At 39.5% G+C, this 6,626-nt stretch overlaps 1 pseudogene; it reads right to left on the bottom strand.

Moving 5' to 3' along the window:
- Nucleotides 1–1,671: 1,671 nt before the first annotated feature.
- On the bottom strand, nt 1,672–5,186 carry LOC113337118 (annotated as a pseudogene).
- Nucleotides 5,187–6,626: the final 1,440 nt, after the last annotated feature.

The following is a 6,626-nucleotide window of genomic DNA, read 5'->3' as shown; positions in this document are numbered from 1 at the left end:
TCTTAATATTATTTCCAACTGACACCTATTTACCTTTCCTTCATCACTGACATTGTTGTTTTATGTTTGGCTAGTCTTTCTAGCTGCAGAACTGAGTGTTCAAATATTTCACCTCCTATATCAGTTTATAAAATGACTAACGCTGGTACGTTTCCTTTTCAACCTGCAACTCACAAAAATCCCAATTCAAATTTTATGACTGTCCAAAAGTATTATGAAGGTTCCATTAGGCAAATGAATTCATGATAACCCATGAAGGTGCTGAAAATGATTTCAATATACATCAGGTGCGAATCAAAGGACACAGGTTCAGCACTTAATCCATGAAGGCGACAACTACTACATGCGCGTCATAAACATGAAAGCCAGACCCATTGTCAGTGACCGAGTGCTATGGGTTATCAAGCCTAGGACACTAGCTGCTTGATAACCCAACTCTGTATCAACGACCTCCTAACTGATCAGTATAAGACTACTCTTGGACAAATTCACCTTGAGTTCAGTAACTGCCTCGAAACACACTAGTATAGCCTTGAGATTTTCCACTTCTTCAATTTTAGCATCCACCATTAGTGAAGTATCATCTGCGAACTGCAAAGGCATAATACTTTCACTTTCTGCACTTACTTTGAAGCCTGTAATGAGTCCCATTTCTTTGGCTTTATCAAGAATCTTCGACAACACCTCCGCAATTTCAGAAACAAGAAGGGTGACAGCGGATCACCGCGGCGAATCCCTCGCAAGCTTTTAACTTGAATCCACCTTTTCTATTTAGGACCAAAACCAACTCTATCTAGAACGTAGTCTAGACACACCCAGTTCGCTCTATCATACGCTTTCCTAATATCAATTTTACACACAAACACAAGTTCTCCTGATCTCAACGTTAACAAGAGTCTATGTACTCGTTGGCCACAAGAACCTTAAATTTGGCATACTATGAGATCTTTTAAAATTTCATACATGGAGGTGGTTTAGAGAGAAAACTGCTTTTCTCAATTTCTTCCATCAGCTCGACGGTGGAGTCTTAAGTCCTTTGTTTCTCAACTCGCCATAGCTAGCAGAGTGGCGGAACCAGCCATTCATGTAGAGGGGGGCTAAAAAATTTTTTCTATAAATACAATAAAATTTAGAGGGCTAAATACTAAATAATGGTGGACTAAATCAAAATATATGATAAAACTAAGGGTGAAAATGTGATTATATTAATTTTATGGGGGTTAGAGCCAGGATTAGTCAACCCTTGGCTCCGCCAACTGAATCGTGCACGAGGAGGTTTATTAATTAATTGGAAGTACCACTGAAATAAGAGGTATAAATTGGGTTGTGCCAGCACGAAGACAGTCCAGCACAGTACGTTAGCACATACGCATTTCATTTTCCTCGGCTATCCTTCTGTATTTGGTAGTGTTCTGTGGTTAGTGTTCTCTGCTAGACAGGTAATAAATCAACTTCATATGCACAGACCATGCACAGAGCCATAACTCTCCTAAACAAATTCTTCCCAATCTTTTCAAGTTTTCCCACCAACCGCATGAGAGGTAATTTTTTAGAAACATCAAAAGTCAGTTGTCCAATTAATTCCAAGTATACCGAGCATAGCAAAAAAAGAAAACAAGAAAAAAAAGATTAGCTAATGTACAAAATACATTACAAAGCTGGTTACAGAAACTATGGCAACTCAGAATCTGATGAATGGCCAGATGCTTTACATCTGCTAGGGCTCATTATACTTTCGTTATTTAGATTGCGACCCCAAATTGTCAATAGAGGAGGCCTTGTTGTCCCTCTTGGACTTGGTGTACCTGTCATATAACATCAGTGTGGACATATCCGGTTAAACATCTGGATATGAACTCTAGAGTTAATTTGCAAAACGTTATTTAGGTCAGATTTAAACTATCATAACATTCTGGTTTGCATCATGATGTCAATGCTATATCATAACCCAGGCTCGAGCCGAGTTCTATATGGCTGAGCAGCAATTTATCAGTTGCAAAATGTACGCATTTTCTGAGTCACGCCTAATGCTAAGTAAGATGGAAATAAGGAAAAATGGGGATGATGCAGCTGACCTGGTTTACTGATTTTTCCATCCATGAACTTCTTTGCTGAAAAAGTTTTCTTCAAAACGGGTTCTGTCCTCTCGTAGCTAAGTGTAGGCATCTCGGCTATCTGCTGGAAAGGATCTTCTAATGTACCCCAATTTTCATCACCACATAATGAAGCTCCGTCGCTTCCGGATTCCAAACTCCTTTCTCTAAAATTCACAATTATCCGTTCTTTTTCAAAACCTCTATAAGCAAACATTTGGAATGGGATTTGTGATACAACTAGTGGATCATGACTTCCCCACTCCGAGAATTTCTTTGAAAGTCCTTGCTCAATGTCACAGTAATCCATCACTGGGGACGGTGCATCAGGTTGGCTATGGTCAGGATTCATCAATAAGAATCTCTTGATGTAGCGGAGAATTCTGCAAATGGATGTGAAACTTGGTCGTTGAAGAGGCTCAGCATGCCAACATCTCTTAGTTAAGGAAGTGAGATATTTCGGTGGAGAGAACGGGAACAACGGCCTCTCCCCTGATCTTATATTCCTATTCAATTTATCACCCTGTCCATGTAAATCCTCAAATGGAACTTTCCCCATCAAAAGCTGATAACAAATCATCCCAAAGCTATAAACATCGGCTTTCTCGGAATACTGAAATGCACAGTCATCTCCAGAGTGTTCTTGCTCGGATAAAACTTCAGGGGCATACCATATATGCGGGTGCGTCTCCTGTGGAGTTGTAGGGGTTCGCACGTTAAAGTTCTTAATAGAAGATAAACCAAATCCAGAGACTTTTGCATGCAAGTACCCATCTGACGAAGGATTCCTTGTTGTGACAAGCACGTTGTAAGGATTTAAGTCACCATGGTGTATCTTCTGTGAATGTAGATATTCCATACCTCTTGCAATTTGTAACATTAGATCAACTGCGACAGGTAACGAAAAAAGAATTCGTCTCCTTGGACCAGATATCTCCTTGATGTAACTGAAGAGATCTTTATTCATAAGCTCCATTACTAGGAAGTTCTCTTTCTTATCCTCATCAGAGAATCCCCATGGGAAATGCATTATATTTGGGTGAGTAATTGACAAGAGCAAATATATATTAGGAATTAACTTATCGATATTGCCGTAGAATTGACGCAACGCAAAGCTCCCAGCCATTGAATCTCTTTGTATTGGCTGCTTCCGTTTCCTAATCGTCTCCTCACCTGAAAGTCCTTGGAACCTACTAGCAACGAACTATGAAAAAGAGTTTCAGTTTCTGTATCATCTAGCTTTCGTATAAGTATCTCAGCAAGCCGTTGTTCTTGCTTTGAAAGATTTGTCGAGCTTCTCATTTCACGAATCGTTTGCAGAAGAAACCAGCGATCTTCTCGCCAAACTGTATCCAACCTATTGCAGATATCTTGCGAAACCAAGTACTGCCTGCCGTATTTCCACTGGAAAAGCTTTGGATCCGTCCAATCTTTATCATACTTGTTTGATATTATTACCCGTTTCTTATGAATTCCGTCATGGTCACAGCCTGCAATCTCTCCGGCAATCTCGATTGCTTCAATGACAACAGGAATGCAAGATAAAAAATTGTGAATGTGGAATTCAATACAATTGGTATTCTGCGCAAGAGAGATCGCTTTAGCCCACCAATCTTTGATTTCTAAACACTGTTGAATATAATGTGCACCTTCTTTATAGATTCTGTGCAACTCTTTCAATGGACAACTGTATGAAAGAGTTGACTACAATGAGGTGTTCTCTCCAGTTGTGAAACACTCATCAATCCGAATTTTGTTGGCCTTGGTAGCATAGTATGATTTAGACCTAGTTCAGCTAGATGTGAAGACGGCGTTCTTACATGGTGATCTAGAATAGAAGATTTATATGACTCAGCCGAGTGGGTTCAAAGTTGCTGGAAGAGAAGATTGTGTATGCAAGCTGAAGAAATCGTTGTATGGGCTGAAACAGTCTCCAAGACAGTGGTATAAGCGATTTGATCAGTTTATGATTGGCCAGACATACACAAGAAGTCACTATGACCATTGTGTATACTTCAAGAAGCTACGTGATGGGTCTTTCATATATTTGCTCTTGTATGTCGATGATATGCTGATAGCATCAAATAACAAGAAAGAGATTGATAATTTGAAGCAAAAATTGTCAACTGAGTTCGAGATGAAAGATCTGGGAGAAGCTAAGAAGATTCTTGGCATGGAGATTCAACGTGACAGAAAGAAGGGTAAAGTTTGTTTGTCTCAAAAGGCATACTTGAAGAAAGTGTTACAGAAATTTGGTATCTGCGAAGGAACTAAATCTGTAAGTACTCCCCTTGGTCCTCTTTTTGAGTTGAGTTCTGATATGTCTCCCACTACTAAAGAAGAGCGTGAGTATATGGCCCAAGTCCCATATGCAAGTATTGTTGGCAGCTTGATGTATGCGACGTTATGTACAAGGCCGGATATTTCACATGCAGTAAGTATGATCAGCTGTTATTTGCATAATCCTGGTAAAGGACATTGGCAAGCTGTGAAATGGATTTTGAGGTATCTTTATGGTACTGTTGATGTTGGCTTGGAGTTTGTGAAGGAAGATGGGAACAATCAGCTGTGTGTTGGTTATGTGGATTCTGACTATGCTGGTGATTTGGACAAGATGCGTTCAACTACAAGGTATGTATTTACATTGGCTGGAGCACCGGTTAGTTGGAAATCAATTTTGCAGTCTATTGTGGCTCTCTCAACTACTGAAGCGGAGTATATGGAAGTGACTGAAGCATTTAAGGAGGCTATATGGTTACAGGGTTTGCTAGATGACTTGGGTGTTGTGCAGGAACAACTGCCTGTGCATTGTGATAGTCTTAGTGCAATTTACTTGGCTAAGAATCAAGTGCATCATGCCAGAACCAAACATATAGATGTTCGATTTCACTTTGTTAGAGAAATTCTGGAAGAAGAAGACATTATACTTGTGAAGATCGATACCAAAGACAATCCAGCTGATATGTTAACGAAAGTAGTATATGGGGTCAAGTTTCGTCATTGCTCGAAATTGATCCACATTCTTTCGGTTTGGTGAGACCTTTTGGGGTAGAGGTTCTTAGGAACCTGGTGGAGGCCTTCTAGCAAGGCCATTGAGTGAACTACGGTCAGTTTGATTCCTTGCAGAGGATACGTAGGCAGCTTATGGCGCAATCGACGTTGGAAGACGAAGGAGATTTCGTGTATTGATCGTCTCATGCATGAATGCATGATCCGAGGTGGAGAATTGTTGGATATAGGTCGATGGGTTTGAGTTCTAGATAACTCAAACAAAACTTGGTAGGTGGAGTTAATTTGGGATAAACCCAAATTTAGTCAGTCACCAAAAGGATTAGGATTAAGAGTTTGTGATAACTCTTAATTGGTTTACTTGATCCTAAATTCTAGGAACTTTGTAAACAAGTTATGAAACCCTAATCTTATAGGCTAAATAACGTACCTATATAAATAGTCTAGTAGAGAACCTAGAAAAATACACCAAAAATTCTTCTTTCTCTCTTAGGGTTTATATGTTTTCTCCCAAACGATAATATATAAATCTCTTATTTTTCCCGAGGATTCAACCTCGTTAAAATTCTCGTCTCTTTTCTTTTCTACTTTGTGTTTTTTGCAATATTTGGAGTACCATTGTGTAGCTGTGCAAATCGCTTTCGCAGGGTTTTAATGCAACAGTATGTTCTGTATCTCTCACTCTTTATGTGATAGTTTGACTTTCTCTTCGTGTATTAATAATGTCCAAATGACAGTGTGTGGTTGTAATGAATGATACCTCTCATTGAGAGTTCTCTCTGTAGATGTTACACTGCTATCAAGAACACTTATGGATTTCACTCCAACTAAAACTAGTTTTTTTGGATCTGTTCTCGTAACTGCGAGACTAGGAAAACAGATCCAAGGAAACTAGTTTAAGACGACGCTCTTGAGGTAGAGAGATGGAGGAGGGAACGGAAAAGAAGAAGAAAATTGATGGGTTTTTATGGTTTTGTTTTGGTATTAAGTAGTAGTAAATTCAGTAAATCCTAGTCAAAGAAAGTCAACGTCATAGTATTCCAAATAAATCGGCTAAGGTTTGATTCTTCAGAATTTCGCTAGTTTATGGAAAACAAAACTTTTAGTATAATACATGCTACTTCCATGTGTTTTGCTTGGTTGTGGTGTGTTGGCCTGTTAACATGTAAAATTAAAGTATCCAAGGTGAATGTGTGCGAACATAACAATGTAATTTGTATAGATCGACCACATACTTTTGCATTAATTGGCTGTCATGACTTGGCCTAGCGGCGGAGCCAGATATTATGAATGAGGGTAGAGGTGTAAAATGTGCCGACCGTTGCTCAAACTGAATCATGCCAATGCGGCACAGTCCAGTACACAAAGTCACGTGCTTAGCGTGTTGCGTGTTGTGATGAGTTGTGCCAGAAATTCAGACGTGTTGTGTTGTGCTGTGTTAAATGGCATGCCGTGTTGTGTTGTGCCAGAAAAATAAACGTGTTGTACCGTGCTGGGCGGTGCTATCACACTTATTTTATGTTC

The sequence above is a fragment of the Papaver somniferum genome, unplaced genomic scaffold (genome assembly GCF_003573695.1).
Source record: "Papaver somniferum cultivar HN1 unplaced genomic scaffold, ASM357369v1 unplaced-scaffold_158, whole genome shotgun sequence".
Lineage (NCBI taxonomy): Eukaryota > Viridiplantae > Streptophyta > Magnoliopsida > Ranunculales > Papaveraceae > Papaver > Papaver somniferum.
The sequence above is the reverse complement of the archived record's forward strand: the minus strand, read 5'-3'. Positions and strand labels throughout refer to the sequence as shown.